At 38.7% G+C, this 21,309-nt stretch overlaps 1 pseudogene; it reads right to left on the bottom strand.

Moving 5' to 3' along the window:
- Window positions 1-18,971: 18,971 nt before the first annotated feature.
- LOC148010664 (heat shock 70 kDa protein 4 pseudogene) lies at window positions 18,972-19,670 on the bottom strand (annotated as a pseudogene).
- Between the last annotated feature and the right edge of the window lie 1,639 nt (window positions 19,671-21,309).

Consider the following 21,309-nt stretch of genomic DNA (forward strand, 5'->3'; position numbering starts at 1 on the left):
AAGCCCACTGGAAAGGAAGCTCATAAGAAGAAACAAAATGGGGACAGGAAAAAGGAAAAAGAAGATCTAGAGAGAGCCAAAAGGGAATCCCTAAGAGAGGCGGTGGAGAGAAAAAAGAAGGAGAAGGAAGAAGCTGAAAAGTTGGCAGAGGAATCAAGGAAAACAGAAGAAGAGAGAGAAAGAAGAGCTATGGAAAAGAAGGCGGAGTTGAGGAGACAGGAGGAGGAAGACATGGCCAATCTCTTTGCACATCTAAATCATACAATACCTTTTACATTCATACCACCTCACATGCTGCCATAGCAACACCTTTGTACTCAGCCTCTATACTCGATAAAGCAATCATAGGTTGCTTTTTGCTGCTCCATGTAAGTGCTGCCTACTTTGGTTGTCCTAGATCTGATAGGTAAGTTAGACCACCAGTTAGAATAACTTCTTGGGTAGTTCTTTTCACCTTGTCTGTGTTGGAGTAGTTGATTAGTGACTAGCAAGGGAAAACATGAATTTGCTAGTAGATCTTATGTTGTTAAAAATTGTTGTTGTGTATCCAAACATATATATACCCTTACCTACATCATAAAAATGTCCATAATGCAAAGCGGACTTCACATACTTCAATGTACGTATGACTGCATCCAAATAAGGCTTTCTAGGTATATGCATAAACTAACTAATAAGGCCAACAACATAACTCCAGTTTGGCCTGGTGATAATCATGTAAATCAAACTCCTTACTATCCTCCTGAATATAGTAGGGTCTTCTATCTCATCCCTAATATCAGCACTCAACTTCACATTTTGCTCCAATGGCAATGAAAGGGGATTACATGTTGTCATACCATACTTGGACAATATACCCAAGACATACTACCTTTGGAACAACCATGCTACCTTTGGATAACATATCCAAGCTACACTGCCTTTGGGACAGCCATATACCATCATCACATCCGATCACTTCAATACCAAGAAAGTATATTAGCTCACCCAAATCATTCATCTCAAACTTCTTTTTGAAAAAGTCCTAACTTCAGCATCATGTAAATATACAAACATTGAAATCAATGCAATCAAAAGGGTTTGTTTCATATTTTCCTATATTTGAAGTTGTAGAATTACATAAAGTGTGTGAAGAATGTTGGCTTGAAAAGCATGCAAGACTACCTTTTTTTACATAATAGAAATGTAAGTAGCAATATACTTGATGTTGTCCATATAGATGTTAGGGGACCTACACAAAATGTGTCTCTCAATGGTAGTAAATACTTTCTTGCATTTATTGGCAATCATTTAAAAAGCTATATGGTATATTTGATGAAAGAAAAGAGTAAAGTGTTTAAGTACTCCAAAATATTTTAGACTATTGTAGAAACTAAAAAGGTCTAAAAATAAAGTGTTTGAGGTCAAATGGAGGTGGGAGAATACCTATCTCATGAGTTTACTACTTTTTTTAAGGTTTGTGGCATAAAATGGCAATCTACTTATAGGTATATCCCACAACAAAATGGGATCGCAAAAAGAAAAAATAGTTATATTACAAAAATGGCATAAGTCTTGATAATTGAGAAGAATATGCCAAAGTATCTCTAGCTTGAGGCTACTCATACTATTGTATATAGTATGAATAGAACTCCCATATATGCAATTCATCATATGACCCTAAAGGATGCTTTATAAGAAAAAAAAAACTATTATCTCACATTTTGAAAGTATTTGGTTGTATTGCATATATTCATATGCCTAATCAGTTGAGGAAGGCACTTGATCTAGATGCTTAAAAATGCAACTTCATTGGATACTCTATTGAGCAAAAAGGGCATTGTTGTTTCTATAACCCTATCACTGATGAGTTTAGTATAAGGATATTTTTTATTAGATGAGCAATTGATATGCATCTAGTGGTGATGGATTGAATGACGATCATCATGGTATTTGTATGGTAAACAAAAAACTAGAAAATACGCGCACTTGTTAGACCCAAAATATTATCTAATAGCAAATATGTAGTTATTAGGAGACTCAGAAGTAGCTTTAGGTACATCTATTGCTATTGTAGGTAATGTAAAAAGGCAACTGCTAATGATAAAGGGAAGAAGAAAGTCTCAGACGGTAATGATGCATCTACTAGTCGTTTGTTTCCCAATGGAGATTGTAGTAGGTCAAAGAGTTTCGATGATGAGATTTGTATTCCTTTTATTAGGATACTAGGTATATAGAAAGCATATGGCAATAAATACTCCATTGAGCAATCCAATGATACTCAAGTCTAGCAAGCTTAAATGTCTTGCTAAAAGATTTCATTTTGAGGGTTATGCAACTCACTATTATGCTTATATGGTGAGTGTAATTGAGGATATAGAGCCCACTTCTTGAAAGCTATTAGTCATGCACATTAGGATGCACCAATGAATGAGGAGATGGTTGCATTAGAGGCCAACAAAACATGGGATTTTGTGCTACTACCTGAGGATAAGAAAGCTATTGGCTATAAGTGAGCCTATAATATTAAGCATAATGCATATGGTTTAATTAGCAAAGGTACAAGGCAAGTTTTGATGCCAGGAGCGGCATATTTCATGGTGGATTCCGTAAAACTATATGTATTTCCCGGGGCTCATACACAAGGTGGATTTCTTGTGCGAGAAGTTGATGGGGACACCTATCCTTTTTGGGTGTCATATTAATTTAATGTGCACGTGGGTGATTCCACAAGGGGGGATTTTGTAAAATACATATTTAAATTAATGGCATTTATGAGTTTAAAGTGCACTCGTATTAAATTAATGTTAGGACAAAGTTACAATCTATTCGATTATTTTGTAGCTACTTCTACCTTAATTTACTCTCTATCACTCTATCACTTATTTTCTTAGTTCATTTCACACAGTCCTCTCTCTTCCCCCTCCCTTCTCCCTCTTTCCCTCAAGCATCTTCCATGTACTATGTACTTATCATCATCCTTTGTATCTTGCCATAATTCCATGAGTTTTCATCAACGATCTTGTACTTATTCTATGTATCAGTCTTATGGGTTCAAGTACATTTTGTGCTCATCTTGACGACCATTGCATACCCAACATGTAATTCATTTGTAGCTTCCCTGCCACAAATTTTTTTCCCTTTGTAACTGTCGTTATTAGCATCACAAATTTACTGTATGCATTGTTATTGGCATCATAATATGCATCGCAAACCGCCGCTATATGCATCACTATTTACATCGCAAAATCACAAAAATAGTGACACATATAGTGATGGTTTTGTAAAGATGCTGATATCGACGTGTTTAGTGACAATAGGGATAATTTTTTTAATGAACATTTGCGTCGCTTTGAATGTCAATATGAGGCTTATATCTTGTAGTGTTACAATTCATAATTTTAAATATCTATGAATATAACTAGCTCAAAAATGGAATGATTAGTCCTTAAGAAGAAATTATGAAAATTTTATCTAAATAGAGTATACCTTATCTCATTTAAATTATCATGTGTCACTTATACGTAAAAGTAGCTTTGGTCAAACTGTCAAATGTGAAAATGGAAGAAGTTGCACTGTTGAAGAGGAAGGAATGCAATGAAAGATTGTAGAATTCCTATTACTATTGAAGAATTGGAGATCTTCATTTTCAAAGCCACTTTCTATAAGAAGTGTATACCTCAATGGCGGAAGCACATCACTATCTTGATGTGGGCTTTATGTGACAAACTGATCCCACTATCTTCTGAAGCTATAGAAAGTTGTATCACTACAGCCAATTGTTTTCCACAAAATTGAAAAGCAAAGTAGAAATAAAGAGAATGACCACCAATAGAATATTTACATTCGTTGAATTTTTTTTTAATATCATCAAGTGGGAGATAGTGAAGAAGCTTCAAGAGTCGTGGTTAGTTGAATTCATAAGAATAAGAAGGAAAAAAGTTGGAATTTGTTCTTGGATGCTCAATAACAAGATACATGGGATGCCTGGTGCACCAATAACCTTTTGTTTGTCCAATTGGCAACCCACTAGAAGCTAGTAAACAGAGTGTTCTTCACAACCTATGCTATTGAAACCCTTTAAAGTTGGTATTATAAAGACAATGGCACTATGGCGATCCTCAAAAGAATGACTTTGATACCTTCAAAAGTGAATATCTTCCCCTTTGCAGTGGAATGAAAGTTGAATTTAGAGACATTGAAAAGAAGGAAGTAGAAAAAATATTGGCAAGAGAGTCTTCCAGAGACTAAAGCCCTTTTGATTTTGTTCTATTGAGTATAGACAAACTTGGTGGAGCTAACTCCCTAATGAATGACACGATTAAGAGGCAAGGTCTAGAATGAGTCTAGAGATACATGAGAATAGAAAGTGCAAAAATCAAAGCCGAGAACGAGCTAGTAGTAAAAGGTTCCTTTTGACACCCTTGTGGCACTCTTTACAAAAGTCCCAATGGCGAGTCAAGGTCTCCTTCCTAGTTAGATTTGTCCTGAAAATATTGATAATAGCAGACCAAAAAATGTAGTCCCATTGCCAATATTCAAGGGAGAATACAATAAAGACCGTGATCTTCATGTATCTGAGTTCATGGTAGCATGTGTAGCCAACAATGCCAAAACCCTTGAGCATTGGTTGGCAATATTTCCTGCTACTTTCATAAGGCATGATGTTTCAATGGTATGCAAGACAAGTTGTAGGAACTATTGGCATGTGGGATGATCTAAAGTTGGCATTCGCACTAAATTCAGTCATGAAGATTTTGAAGAGCAAATGCAAGAGGAATTCATGAACTAAAGTTAGTCCTCTTGTGAATGGATAGAAGCATATGTCTCTAGAATGGAATCCATATTGAAGAGATGGACCAAGCATCACTTGGATGAAGGCATCCAAAAGGGAATTTTTCTTAGAAGCCTACAACCATAAGTTTATAAGTTTGTGGAATTGAGAAGACCAGTCAACCTGCAAGCTACAGTGGAAGGTGCGAGACTATATGATGAAGTTGAGGAAAGGTTGTCAATGAGCTCAAGAAGAGGAATCTTATCTCCTTTTATGCCAAGACTGGCATACCTACCAAATGCAATCCCAGGGATTATTTCCTAAATGATACCCTCAAAGATGAACACAATGTCATAGTACAATGTACCGAATCTATAGGCCACAAATAATAGTACCTTAAATGATGGTTCAACCACAACAACAGTGGCCTCAATGAGTTCCCCCAATGGCGATTCAACAACAACAGTGGAAGCTTACTAGCTAGAACCAACGACTATTAATCTCATCAGGAGCTTTAAATCGGAATTAGAATAGAGGACCCTCTGGATCAACACAACTAGTTTATGCAGTGATCACAGAGGCTTCCCAAAATCCCACTATGAGTACTACAAGAGGAGAAAATTTGAAGGACTATTTGTCCAATTGAGTTGCAAGCATCAAGAAAGAGTTGATGGATGTGATTATAGAATAGCTGCAAATACTAAAGGTGAATACCGCTAACATATCCAGTCTTGTAGCAAGAGCTGGAAGAGATGTGATGCAATCTAATACATGGTGTAGAAAGTTCAATCAATTAGGGCATTTAGCCATTAAATGTACCCAAAAACCAACTATCCTTAGAGTCTTTTTTTTGTAGTAATGTTTAAGGAAGAACCATACAAAGGACATCTCCTCTTTGAAAGAGATGCATGAACAAATGAAGAAAGAGGAAGAAGTAAGATTTAACTTGTTGAAATCCAAGATGACTATCCAAGTTATCGACGACCAAAGCCGAGAGAGTTCTGTCCTAATTTTGAATCAAGGAGGTTTTTCTCTCAAAGCTATAGAGGACTATTGTCTAATGGTGGCCAGAGATCGGAAGTGGATGTTACAAATCCAAAAAAAGGGACATATCTCACAAAATTGTCCAAACCCTAGGTCCATGGACTACAAATCCTTATGCAGTCGATGCAAAGAAGAAGGCCATATTGCAAAAGACTATCCCAGTATCCTGCTGCTATGAGAGCTAACACCGTTGATAACCAATAGAAGGCCAAACCTACCTCCAACCTGGTGGAATTGAAAGTTGCCACAATAATGCGTGCCAAGAAAAGAGAACCCACAGTTCCAAAAAACAAGATTTCCTCTGTCAAAATGGTGAAGTTTAATCTTTCAAAGGAGAAAGAGGATAGTATAGAACAGAACAGTGCAGTATAGAGAAGTCAAATACTATATAAGGATACAAAGACAGTTACGAAAATAGGACAAAAGGTCCAAGAGATAGAGGATACACAAGTACCCCTAGTGATAGAAGAAGTACAGATGTTGTGGCTTTTAGAAGAAAGAGGAAAGATAAAAGTGGGTGTTGCCCCATTCCAGAGCTGATTGGACAAGCCTGTGGATTCTATCAAAGACTATGACTTGGTCAAAGACTCGGACACCTTCAAAGCAAACCTAGCATTATGATAGTTATTGATGTTGTCTCCTAGCTATGCTGAAATAAATTTAAAAGCATATTGGCAAGAAGACTCGCCTAAAGGATTGATCCCACATTTGCCCCTAAGTCTAATAAAGCCCCATAATAGCCTATAAAAAAAGTGGATGTGGCTAATGCCTTCCTGGATCTTGGTACTCCAAAGATTGATGTTTGGATTGAACCATATTTTATAGCGGATGCATTGACTGATGGAGGTTCATTAGTGAATATAATGATGGATGTAATAATAAATGACCTAGGCTTGCAAGGTCTGTAACCTACACAATGGCTTATTATACTTGTAGACCAAAGCAAAATTAAGCCTTTGGGCATTCTCCCATATGTAAAAAAAAACTCTTGTAGGAAGAGACTATTGAATGACCTATTTGGTGGTCAAACCAAATTTCTAAGGGACCTCATACCCTCTAGTTTTTGAAAGACCATGGCTTTTTGAAGTAAGAGAGCGAATAGATTGGTTCAAGGGAACCCTAATCCAAGGCAAAGGACCCAATAAGGTGGTAGTAAAGTTGTATAGCTCAGAAAAAGGAAATGGATCCACCTCCATTGAAGTCTTAATAGACTCCTCCAATGAAGTTATAGATGGTACATCACTAGATGAAGAAGCTGTAAACAGATCTTTCCTTAGAAAATAGAAGATGTAAACAGATCTTTCCTTAGAAAATAGAAGATGTAAACAGATCTTTCCTTAAAAAATATGCGATGGAATTATTATCGCATTTATTCTTGTATTGTTTGGGAAAAATACAATTAGTTTTGTTGGGTGATTGAACAACGCCCTAAATTTTTTTTTCAATAAACTGATTGTTGCATTGTGATTTGGATAAATATTCCAAGTGCTTGTGTTTGATGGCAAAAGCATGGCAAGGGTCAATAATGACAAGTAGCCATGGGAAATAAAGGATGTTTCACTAGAAGATGATATTATGCTAATTGCCTTAATCATGCTTGATTCTTAAATGGATTAATTAAGGAAGGATATTTTGCACGAGTGGATCGTCTCCAAGATCACACTGCGGATTACCCCAAGAGGGCATTGCTTGATTCACGGGCCCATTAGGAGAAATATGGACTCTCTTTTTTTTCCCTTAAGGAGTGAATAAAGAAATATAGGCCTAATCAATGAGAGAGCTAGGATTCTAGATTCATGTAACATGAATCTTCTAGCCATATCTTGGCCCAAATCTTCCCTCAGCAATAAAATAAGAGGAAATATGGGAAATACAATGCTGACACTTCCTAAAAGTTTGTGACTCGAATTTTCATTTCCTTATTGTTTTATGTTTGATTTTTCATTTATCCCCTTTTCACTTTCCCCCTCTTTCTTAGGCGGAACTTAAATCTATTATATCTCTTTCCCCGCTTCTTCTTTCTTGACAAAATTTTATAGCCTCATTGTTGCTTGCCCTATCTGTAACCTTGTGAAATTTCATTTCCTCTACTACATAAACACAAAGTGAGTTTTACACGTTTTATGAAAGCAGAGCTTGTTCTACCAAAGCCCTAAGATTTTCTTCACAAAACTTTACAGGTATATTGTTCTCTTCCAGGATGTTCTATGGTAAAGTTTTATCTCATTTGGACAAAACCTGTGCAAGTTATGTGCATTCTCTGACATGTAATTTCTTTTGCTTTGGTACTCTAGGAGTCTCTTACAGTCAAGAACAATGATCTTTTGAACACTCAACTTCTTCTTCAACATCTTACAGTTTCTTTCTAAACAAAGTTACAGGTATGTTGTCTTGTTTTTTTGGTGCTCCATGGTTAAATTTTATCTTGTTTAGACAAAATGTATGCAAGCTCTATGCATACTGAGTCTTTCTTTGTTTTTTACTCTCAGAGTCTTTGAGGATGGAGAATAATGATTTTTTTAAAACTCAACTTCTTCAATATCTTTGGGCCTCTTTGCAAAGAGAGGCACATGTATATTGCCACTTTTTTATGTTGCTCCATGGTTAAGTTTCAACTCATTTGGACAAAGCCTATGTAAGTTATGTGTATGCTTTGACTCAATATTTCTTTTGTTTTTGTACTCTAGAAATTTTTTAGCAAAGGAACAATGGTCTTATTATAAGTTAACTTCTTGTTCAACATCTCCGGGCTTCTTTGTGAAAAGAATTGCAGGTACAAAGTTTTTTTTTAATTGCTCCATTTAAATTTCATTTCATTTGGAAAGAACATTTGCAAATTTACACATGCTGATATGCAACTTTCTATTTGGTTATCATAAATGTCTTCACGAAGGAAAAACATCAATAACATACTTGTAGTGGAGATCTTCAATAGGGAAAGATAGTCGCGGTAATTGGATTTGTGATAAGTACTATAAGTTGGATTGGATTTTGAAGCACCCAAGTACTCGAGGGAGTTTCAAGGTTAGACGTAAGGATGTTGCAAATCCTAGCAAACATTGGAAAGGTAGAATTTTAGAGTTCAGAAACGTGTTCAATGAAACAAGTACATTAACAGAAGTGTTGATCCAACATGTTTATACGCACGAACGAATCTCTATACACAACAAGAACTACATTGCAAATTATAATCAAAATAGTAAGTTTTTAAATTTTATCATTATTTATTCTTTTGCATCAGAGTTTTTTTAAAAAATATTTGCAATGTTCTAATTCAATCTTGTTTTACTGACAGCTCTACATCCATCAACTTTGCATGAATAACAAAATGTGGAATGTTTGAGCGGCAAGATACATGTTTGGCATGAAGACATAGGTTCTTTGATCTATGATAATAACTCTACAAGTCAACTTGCAACTCAAAATATCTTTTTTTTTAATTCATTGTATGTAGTAAAAAGCCAGAGATTGTAGCATGTCCCATTGTTGCCACTATCTAGTAGTGAATGGTTGATTAGTAGCTTGGAGTTGTCAAGAGCATGTAAGTCCAAGATAAAATCTGACATCAATGGCACTATGAAGTCCACCACAAGCTCCAAAGATGTGCATCTTAGTTGGTTTATTCCATTCTCATTGTTTGCATATTTGTTTGGTTTGTGTGATGCTTTGAAGAAAACAATGATTACTTATCAATGCAAGTGTCCATCTGAGGAATGAATCGGTCAGCTACTGGGTGAGTTTTGGCAAGTCAAAAGAACACATTTTGATGAGAAAATTGAATGCAAGGTCAACCAATCTGATCTCACATTCAGGTAAATATGCCTTGATTTAATTAACATAGGTCTTGCTTAGATGAATTGTTGTGTTATTCGCATTTACTTACCATTATTTTTGTTTTTATTACAGGTATTTCATTCGCTTTTGATATAGAAGATGGCGAATGTTGTGAGGGGAGTGGATCAACTTGGATCAAGATACCCGAGATGAGACACATACAACTCTCATAGATGTGGTTATCTTGTGGAATGGTCATAATACTTTTGTGGTCATCACAGAGAGCCATTGGTCCATTTCTTTTCTGAGACAAGAAATCCAATTAATGTCCAATGAGCCCCTCTGCAACTTCGATTTCAAGTTAGATAATAGAAAAGTTAGGATTCGTAGTGAGCAATCCATGACATGTAAACAATGTGCTTCTTCACATATCCTTGAGATAGTGGAATTCTTGTAATTTTTTTAAAAAATAACGAATATAAACTTTTTTTAAACTTCTAAGTACTTTCAATTTAGATAATCTTAGTTTACTATGATCCAAGCATGCGATAATACATACTGTAATTAGTCAATCATGTTGGTTAAAATCATAATTAAATTGCAGACTGGAGTTTTATAATCTATGCAATATTGTCTTTGCATAATGATATATTGAAGCTCGTCTTTTCTATTTATTTCTTAAAATTAAATATTAAATTAGATCCAAGGGATTTTGAAGGTCTTTCAAATTTCTTTTCTTAAAAAAGTTCTATATTTTCTGTAGTTGGACTTGAATATGCTCAACGATACAAGTATATTTGAGGATATAATAATGTAGAACGAAGGATTTGTCTGTATGAGTAATTTTAATGGTTACTTTAAAGTATTGAAATAAAGAAACTAAGGTAAGAGTTTTCATTTGAAACTCTAGGGTTAAAAAAGAACCTTTATTTAAAGCCCTAGATACATAAAAGCTATAACTCCAAACTCATTTTCACTTTCATTCTCTACTTCCCTACACTTGTACTCTACTCCCTTCTCTCTTTGTGTGCCATGGCTACCACTCCCGCCTTTGCTGCATGGATTAGCTCCACATGCTACGCACACATAGGAGACCAAATATACCATGGGCCCGACCTTGAGTCTAGAGAGCTCACTTTCCGCCGTAGACCCTAGCTCTAGTATACTTGCATCATTTTGTGATGTGGCAAACCCTCTCACTTGCTCTATTTCGGACTCTGCTCTTAGATGGGTCCCCATAGATTTTCTATATAGTTTACGTGCTGGATCAATCCATGCAAAGGTACTAAATTGATCCATTGTGCATGTGGGGCACCATCTCCGTGCCAGAGTAATGCCCACCTCATCCTAGGACCATGCCACGATGGATCTTATTGAGCGTGATGCAACATTTGCCATATATGTTTTGTGTACTAAAGTGCAAGAGGACAGTGAGGAAGACATCGGCACACCCTCTTGACCACAGCTAGAGTATTTTGAGAGGGAGCCTGAAGAGATCACACTCGATCTGAGAGTAGAGGCAACACAAAGCTTAGCCATTGTGCACCCACCTCCTTTCCATATTGAGATGCTGACAAGCAATGAGCCATCCCTCGCTTCTCTCCATGCTATCATCATTGAGGGGGTGGAATATTTACTTACGCAGGATGCACTAGAAATTTTGGAGCTAAGGGAAGAAGAGCTATATTGTATCATGGTGCGTGATACACTTGATAATTTTATAGATTTTGATATATAAGATACACTAGCACATGTTGATGAGGTGGCTCGATATGATGGCACAAGTGTCGATGACATCTCTGCCATTGTCAACATCCAAGAGCTGATTGAGAATGTGGCACCATAGTATGAGATCTCAGATAAGGAGTTCAGTAGTTGCAAGAAAGCATTTTTGGATCTTGACCCGACTACACAATACCTTCCTAACGGAGAGACGAGGGTGGCCCAGTTGCAGGAGCAGACCTAGATGCTCCATTACGCAACATATAGATGATGCAGATAAGGTAATGTTATTGGATTTGCATCAAATTTTAATGTGCATAATCCCTAGGGCATCGGGAGTATGCACATCAAATTTTATTGGGATCGGGTCCCCAGAGCTGCCCTGGCTGGAGGCTCACGTCTGGGAGCCTAAATATGCAAACTCATCGGGATTATGCACATCAAATTTTTATGGGATCAAGTCCCCCAGAGTTTCCCCAGCCAGAGGCTTGCATCTGGGGGCCTAAATGCAATGAGCTGCCCTGGTCAAGGGCCTGACACGAGTCTCTGGCCAGATCAGCTCTGGGGGACTCGATCCCGATAAAATTTGATGCCCACTAACTTACCACTTATTATTATATTTGGTTTGTTGCACCTACCTATAGCTAGCATATTATAGCACCAGTCAATTAGCATAGTCACCTATGCATTGTTTGACTTGGTAGGCTACTTTTCTTTATGTTGTATCTTATATATACTTTATGTACATTGTATTGTGTAAGAAAGAAGAAGAAACCAGTAAGAAAAAGTTTTGACCTCCATCTCTCTTCATATATTCTTAAGCGAGCTTCCTCTTATATGTATGGTGTGTGTTTGGTGTAATAGCTTAAGCAAGTCCCCTTCATGATCTGATATTAGAGGAGCACCACGGAGAGAGGCCAGTTTTGAAGACTTAAGTGAAGCTTAAGTGAAGGAGAAGAAGGAATAGCTTGAGAAAGCACGTAATTTGTAAGAAGCTCTCCCATTCTTTCACTCTTTCTCTTGGATAGTACTTGTGGAGACATCAAAAGCAAGGTAGAGCAAAATTCTCAAATTGCTATGAGATTTGTGTGTGAGCAGAGCATTGCATATTCTACAGATAAGCCCTTTTGGCTTACCTTCTGCTTTTTTGGCCATTTGAGGCCATTTCGGGCCCTATTTTAGACCTGAAGGTTGCGAACATCAATTTTGGTTGATTGCTTTCTTTGGTATGCAAGTAAAGCACTGTATATTATGTAGATAAGCCCTTTTGGGCTTGCCCACTCTTTTTTTAGCCATCTAAGGCCGTTTCAGGCCCTGTTTTAGACCTATAAGGTTGTGATTTTGATTGTGTCAACTAAAAGTGGATACAAAAGTTAAAAATTTCAAATCTATAAGTTTTGAGGTGTTTACTAGGAAGCAAACACAAGTTTTATGTACAAATAGATACCTGATTACATATATATTGAGTAGTTAGTAAAAGAGGCATAGCATAGGCATGCTATGCATACATATATTTGGGGGCCTACATAAAACATTTTTCTTGGTGGCATCAAATGTTTTATCACGTTTATTGATGAATGTTTAAGAATGCTATGAGTGTATTTCATAAAGGAAAAGAGTGATGTATTTAAGCACTTCAAAACTTTCAAGTTACTGTTAAAACAAAAACAAGCTTGAAAGTTAATTACTTGAGATTAGATGGAGGGAGAGACTACCTTTCTAATGAGTTTAGTGACTTCTTGAGGTCTCATGGGATAAAGAGACAATTTACTTGCTTGCAAGTATACCCCACAATAAAACAAGGTTCCAAAAACGAAAAATAGGCATATTGTAGAAGTTGCATAGGCATTGATGGCTGAAAGAATTTACCAAAATATTTTTAGTCTAAAGCTATTCATATTGCTATCTATATTATGAGTAGAACTCTCATAGTTGCAATTCATGGAATGACCCTCGAAGAATGCTTTATAGGTAAGAGGCCTGATGTGTCACACTTGAAAGTGCTTGGTTGTATTGCATATGTTCATGTGCTAGATAAGCTATGAAAGAAGCTTGATCCAAAGGCTAAAAAATGTATTTTCATTGGATACTCTTTAGAGTAGAAAGGGTATTGTTGTTATAACCCTGTCACATGTGAGTTTAAAGTGAGAAAGGATATTATTTTTATGAGATGAGCAGTTGGTATACATCTGGTGGTGATGCATTGGATGATGGTGATGATCATGATAGTTATGTGCATTTTAAAAAAAATCAAGAATCACGGAGCCTTAGTGGACCAAAAATATCATATGGTACTACATCTACAGTTAGCGCTTAGTCTCTTGGACTAAGGAGTAGCCCCACTTCTTCAGGTGCATGTACAAGTGTTGTAGGTAAAGACAAGGGAAAGAAGAAGGTGTCAGATGGTAATGATGCGTCTACTAGTCATTTGGAATTTGATAGAGATTGCAATGGTTCAGAGAGTTTGGATGATGAGCTTGGTATTCCTTTAGTCAAGTCACTAGGTATACAGAGAACGCATGGTAATGCAAAGGCTCCACTATGTGATCCAGTGGTATGCGTGTCTAGTAGGGTCAAATACCCTATTAAAGGATTTGGTTTTGAAGGTTATGTAGGTCACCATTATGCTTATATGGTAAAGGTGGTTGAGGATATTAATCCCACTTATTTAAGAATGTTGTTAGTCATGCTCATTGGGATGAGAAGATAGCTATATTAGAGGCCAATAAGGCTGGGGATCTAGTACCATTTCCTAAGGACAAGAAAGCTGTTGACTGTAAGAAGGTATAAGGCTAGGCTGGTTGCAAAAGGCTATGCTCAAACATATCACATAGATTATGAAGAAACATTCAGCCCCATTACTCGGATGGTAGATGTTAGATGTGTGATTGCTTTGGTAGTAGCCAAAGGTTGGAGTTTGGAGCAAACGGATGTAAAGAATGCCTTCTAGATATTGAATTGCAAGAAGGGATATATACAGAGCAGGCAATAGATTATGAGGATTTAAAGCATCGCGTATATGGTGCAAGTTAAAGAAGGCACTCTATGGGCTGAAGCAAGCACCTAGAGCATGATTTGACAATATTAAAGACTATCTTGTCAACATTGGCTTTTATGTTTCTAATGTTGATCACTCACTTTATGTAAGAAAGGGAGATACAAGTTTGGTCATCGTAGTCATCTATGTGGATGACTTGATTATTACAAGTGACAATGATAGTGGGATTGTTGAAGTCAAGGACCTTTTGAAGAAGATTTTTGAGATAAAGGATTTGCGTGAGCTAAGGTGCTTTCTTAGCATTGAGGTTATCAAATGTGATGATGGTATATGGCTATCCCAAAGGTAGTATGGCTTGTATGTATTGTCCAAGTACAGTATGATAGCATGTAAGCCTCTTTCAGTGACATTAGAGAAACCCTATATGTTCAAGAAGATAGTAGAAAGTTTGATTTACATGACTATCATAAGGCTAAACTTGAGTTATATTGTTGGCCTTATTAGTCAATTTATACAAATGCTTAGAAAGCCTCGTTTGGATGTAGTAAGACACATATTGAGGTATGTAAAGTCCACTTTGCATTATGGAATTTTTTGTGAGGCAGGTAAGGATATATAGGTGTTTGGATACATAGATGTAGTTTGGGCTACTAACATGTTTGATAGAAGATCTATCAAAAACAAATTCATGTTTTCCCTTAGTAGTGCAGTAGTTACATAGAGTAGCAAAAAGTAACCTATAGTTGGTTTATCAAGTACAGAGGTTGAGTACAAAGGTACTACTATAGCAACATGTGAGGTGGTATGGTTGCAAAAGTTATTGGGTGATTTGGATGTGCAAGGAAATGGTCTAGTTGTCATTCATTGTGACCACATGGGCAACATATAGTTAGCTACGAACCTGGTGTTCCATGCTAGGAAAAGACACATTGAGATGCATTATCACTTTGTGAGAGAGAAGGTACTTGCAAGAGAGATTGACTTGGTATATGTCAACACATAAGATCAGATAGCTGACATTTGCAAAAGGCATTGGGTGTAGAGAAGCTTTGAAAAATTTGAAGCTTACTTGCAGTTGCAGAGATATAGTTGAGCTTGAGGGCAAGTGTTGAGATGACAAGCTCAACATGCTGTTAGGAAGAGTTGTGCATAGGCCAAAAAGACACAAGGTCTTGTGAAGAAGGTAGGATTAGTTAGGAATGGAAGGAACATAAGCTAAGGTAACTATGGGTTTCAATCCCCATCAAAACCTTCAAAGGCAAGGAGTTTACTCGTGAATCTTTAACACACATATCATGGGCTCGACTCTCTTTAGTCATGAACATAACATGGAATCATAAAAGTTATGCATAGAAATTAGAAGGACACTTAAGGGATACTCAGTGTAATTACATGGACAAGATACATACTCAATAGACTCATAATCAAGGTAAGAGGAAGTGGAGATGCCATGTAAGGCATATGATTTTAAGTAGCTTAGGGGAGGGACTTGGTTTGTTGCCACCTCAAAGAAAGAATTATAATGCATAAGCATAAGCACCTTCTAGTTACTGCATCACTTCGATCACCACTTGAGTCAAAGGACAAGTTATCTCCATTGCTAGCTCTAACCTCTTATATGCCTTCACGAACAAACTTTGCTAACTTTGCACTAACTACAGTTTCAATTTTTAATTTGAAGTTTGATGCATCAACCTCATCAAAAAAGGAAATAGAAGAAGTCTCAATGCAATCATATTCTTCTTTGATTCAATGTCTGCATCATATTTCATTTTTACATCAACTATCTCCTCAAGCAAGAGGACGAGCCATGTGGAGAGGAGCTTGTAGAAGAATCTTCTATAAGACTATTAGAGTCACCAAAGTCTTTGGCCACAAAAAGCCTATTACTATGGCGGCACTCATTGTAGTCCTCCTCATAAAGCTCAAATCTATGCTATAGTCACCCTAGCAACCAATTCATGTTGACTTGAAATATCTAATCGTCAGTCTGCCACTATTTCTCTATTGGTTCTAGGAGCAGAATCACCCTTCATGCTAATTCAAGCAGTCGTTCATTTCATGCATCTGCCCCAGAATCACATAAGAGTTTAGATTGGTAACCATGAATTATAGCCTTCAGATGTTCTAAATGTTGGTAGATGAAAGTAGTGGTGCTTCCCAAAAGCATCATCCTGATGACTAATGACCAGTCAGCTCCTTAGAAAGAGAGCCTCCTCCTTTACTATGCCACCCAGTCTCCACATCAGATGACTATCTCCATGAAGTTGATTAGCTTATTAGCTCTATCCATGTTCATCTCCTCAAGAAGCTGCCTAAGATTCTCTTCCCCTCCTACCTAGTAAAGCATGCAATGGATAGCCCTCTTCCTCCTCTATCCCTCTCAAAGGCTTGTAACAACCTTCTCCTCCTCTAGCATTTTTTCCACATGCCCTAATAGCCATATCATTCCCCTTTCTTTTCTCCTACATGGATATGTCCTTTTTACATTCCCAAAAATAGCTTCCTAAAGGCTGCAATAACCTTAGCTTATAAAGTTGACTTAGATATAACTATCTATCTTCATCACTAACCTTCAAGAAGTTTGCTTTCATGCAAAGCATGATTATTAACCCAATAAGTCGATAATGCATTAAGCACTTAATAGTGCATTTACACCAAGAAGAAGAAGATCACAAGAAAATAGTCTTGCCTCTTTGTCCACGAACTTATGATACCTCAAAATGTGCCATAGTTGGAGAGTTTTCACACTAGACAAAAATCTTCATGACACCTACCCCCTCTAAACCTGCACATCCCCTAGATGAGCCATAGTAGCAGCTATTGGGATGAGACCCCATTATCAACATCACCTAGAATTTCATGCTTATAATCTTCATACCACTTGGATCAAAGACCTAGTTTCCAATCATCCTAATCACCACATAGTGAATACAAACACACCCTCCTAGAATATAGGGCACCGCATACTTAAGAAATCCAACTAGCAGAGATTCTGTTGCATCCACATCCATGAATTGCGTAGATTCACTAAGTTCACACACTTTATACTTTTTGCAACCTCCATATACATGTACTCCAGTGTTTCATGTACATACACATAAACACATATTTGTTCTCTTTGGGCCCAACTTTTGTAAGAAGCTGGGAATGAGGAATTTAGTGTGTATTGCCATGTCACACTGACATTAGTATAAAAGGAGAGGACATGTAATTTTACACATCTTTTTGACACATTAATACAATTACAGTCTTTCTCTCCCATCTTGCTCACAGCTTCTATGGCTTCTCCCTCTATCCTGTCTTTCTCTCTCTAAATCTAGTCTTTCTCTCTCCTCGTCACTCTTCTTCTCTCTCTTCTTGCAATATTTCTCTCTCTTCTATAGTATTCTCTCTCCTCTTTCTCTCTCCCTAGTTCTCTCTCTGACAAGTGGTATCAGAGCTTAGTTTTTAGATCCTTCCTTTCTCTCTCCTTTCCCTCAAATCTAGTCTCATTTTCCAACAATAAACCCTACTTTTCAGGTACACAGGCAGGAGCATTAATGGCAGCTTTCATGAAGACCAGACAGAACATGGCAGCCTTTCTTGGAGTCTTAAATGGAGCTTGGACCAAAAATGGAGGCAGACAGACAAAGATGGCAACTCGTTTTGCAAGCTCAGGCCAATTTTGAAGGTATTTTGGTAAAAGAGTGGTAATAGGAGTTAGGGAAGGCTTAAGTCAGGGTTACTTTTGAAGAGAGGCCTTTCCTTTTCTCTTCCCAAGCTCTCTTTCAAGCTTCCATGGCAGACTTATGCCAGCAACTTCACTCTTTTGCCTTTAAGATCTTCATCTTACTGGAGCAATGGCTTATGTAAGGTATCCTAGACGTCATATACAAGACGTAGAGCACCATTTTTGCAAGTTTCAGGCCACGTGAGCAGCCTGCAAGATCCTCAGAGCTTGCACTGTCCTGGCAGTCTCCCTCAAGGTCAACCTATGGAACATGTGTACAGTGAGCAAGACGTGGAGCCCTTGCTGAGAAGAATACATGGTTCCTCCTATTGTCCAGCTACTTCTTCCACTTCAAACTTAGCTTGTACTTTGTCATTTCCGTGGAGCCATTAATGAAGCCCATAATAGACTTTGAAGGCATCATGGCGGGTGTGCAGTGCCCCATCCTACTCGTCTGCCTCAACAATCATGCCAAACACTCTGAATAAAGCCTCTTGAGCAGGGCACAAGCTCTGAGTGCCAGGAATTCGTTTTTCTCTGGTCAAGCATGAGAAGACAGCCTGCCGTGGAAGATATCCCTTAGGGTAAGTGCAAGGGACAGAGCATGCCAGGGGATTGTCTGTTACACAGAGGGTGACAGGTTGACATTGAGAAGCTCCTCCTTTGCTTTTGGGTATAGACTTGGACGAGACTATTGAGGAGGCTTGACCAGAAATGCAGCTGTGTTTCTGAACCACTCCAGAAGCTTTGTTTACAGTAGAAACTCACCAACAAATAGTGTTGCTAAAGCCAGTGATGTTGTTTCACTGCAAGATTCGAGGGTTGAGCAAGAAATCTCTCTGTTGGTCAGGTTCTCAACGAGATCATCCTCCGTAAAGCTTCCCTACTGAGATGAGCCTAATAATTGCACCATCATGAATTTTGTCCGAAACATAAAACACAGGAAATTTCTCGCCTCGGACGAGCACTTAATCAACCTCTTCGATCTTGGGACCAGGGCCAGATCTACCGGCTTCAACATCGGCCGCATCATAGGCACCAGGGGGCATGTCCCCAGCCCCTCCCTGATACATCCTTGCAATGATGGGGTTGCACACGCTCTTCAGCTCGTTCATCTTGTCCTCAAACTCATCCGCCTTGGCCAGCTGATTTTGATCCAGCCACTGTATGGCTTGCTCCACCGCATCCTTGATCTTTTTCTTGTCTGTAGCATCCAGCTTCCCAGCAATCTTCTCATCCTAGATGGTGTTACTCATGTTGTAGGCATAGTTCTCCAAGGAATTCTTCGATTCTACTTTCTTCTTATGCTCCTCATCCTTAGACTTGTACTTCTCTGTATCTTGCACCATCTTCTCAATCTCCTCCTTGCTCAGTCTCCCCTTGTCGTTCGTGATGGTGATTTTGTTCTTCTGGCCAGTGGTCCTATCCTCTGTAGAGACATTGACGATGCCATTGGCATCAATGCCGAAACATACAATAATTTGAGGGACACCACGGGGGGTAGGGGGTATGCCAGATAGCTCAAATTTGCCAAGCATATTGTTGTCTCTGGTCCTGGCCCTCTCGCCTTCAAATACCTGGATGAGAACTCCAGGAATTTTGTCCCCTTGTTGAGCAGTGGAATATTCTGGTGGTTTGACAATCCAGTTAACTATTGGCATCTTCATCTCCTCCAAGACGGGTTACAGATTGCTTACCACTGCCTAAACCATACGGTACATCATGTGAATGGAGCCTAAATTTAGTGCACTCATGCATCAACTTCAAGATAGAACCATATGTCACCTCCTTGGATTCGACACCGGATGATGCTACCGCAGAAGAATCTCTCATGCAGAGAAGAAGCAGTAGCAGAAACAGGGAAGGCTCCATGGCCAGTCCACCACCGCAGAAACAGAGAGACATGGGCTTTTGGCTGTGTGCTCTATGACTTTGGTTTTGAATTTACTGTGTTTGATGTTGACGGAGGAGAACCTCGCACAGGCATAATTGCTTCCATCAATATAATGACAAGCTTGCATTGGTATCATCTGTGGATGATGATGGGGTTGCACACGCTCTTTAGCTCCTTCATCTTGTCCTCAAACTCATCGGCCTCGGCCAACTGATTTTGATCCAGGCCTGCTCCACAACATCCTCGATATTCTTCTTGTCCGCAGTGTCCAGCTTCCCAGCAATCTTCTCATCCCTGATGGTGTTCCTCATGTTGTAGGCATAGTTCTCCAAGGAATTCTTCAATTCCACTTTCTTCTCGTGCTTGACCAAAGAAAGCTGAATTCCTGGCACTCAGAGCTTGTGCCCTGCTCAAGAGGCTCTATTTAGAGTGTTTGGCATGATTGTCGAGGCAGACGAGCAGGATGGGGCACCGCATACCCGCCATGATGCCTTGTGCCCCATCCTGCTCGTTTGCCTCGACAATCATGCCAAACACTCTGAATAGAGCCTCTTGAGCAAGGCACAAGCTTTGAGTGCCACGAATTTGGTTTTCTCTGGTCAAGCACGAGAAGGCAGCTTGCCATGGAAGATATCCCTTAGGGTAAGTGCAAGGGACTAAGCGTGCCAGGGGATTGCCTATTACACTGAGGGGGACAGATTGATGTTGAGAAGCTCCTCCTTTGCTTTTGGGTATAGACTTGGACGAGACTGTTGAGGAGGCTTGACTAGAAATGCGGTTGTGTTTCTGAACCACTCCAGAAGCTTTGTTTACTGTAGAAACTCACCAACAGATAGTGTTTCTAAAGCCAGTGTTGTTGCTTCACTGCAAGATTCAAGGGTTGAGCAAGAAATCTCTCTGCTGGTCAGGTTCTCCACGAGATCATCCTCCGTAAAGCTTCCCTACTAAGATGAGCCTGATAACTACACCATCAGGAATTTTGTTGGAAACATAAAACAAACCAAATTTCTCGCCTCATGCGAGCACTTAATCAACCTCTTCAATCTTGGGACCAGGGCCAGATCCACCAGCTTCAGCATCGGCCGCATCATAGGCACCAAGGGGCATGTCCCCAGCCCCTCCCTGATACATCCTTGCGATGATGGGGTTGCACACGCTCTTCAGCTCCTTCATCTTGTCCTCAAACTCATCCGCCTCGGCCAGCTGATTTTGATCCAGCCACTGTATGGCCTGCTCCACTGCATCCTCGATCTTCTTCTTGTCCAAAGCGTCCAGCTTCCCAGCAATCTTCTCATCCCGGATGGTGTTCCTCATGTTGTAGGCATAGTTCTCCAAGGAATTCTTCGATTCAACTTTCTTCTCGTCCTTGACCAGAGAAAACCAAATTCTTGGCACTCAGAGCTTGTGCCCTA

The sequence above is a fragment of the Lygodium microphyllum genome, chromosome 29 (assembly GCF_053477565.2).
Source record: "Lygodium microphyllum isolate KBCC chromosome 29, Lygodium_microphyllum_v1.1.10, whole genome shotgun sequence".
Classification (NCBI taxonomy): Eukaryota; Viridiplantae; Streptophyta; class Polypodiopsida; order Schizaeales; family Lygodiaceae; genus Lygodium; species Lygodium microphyllum.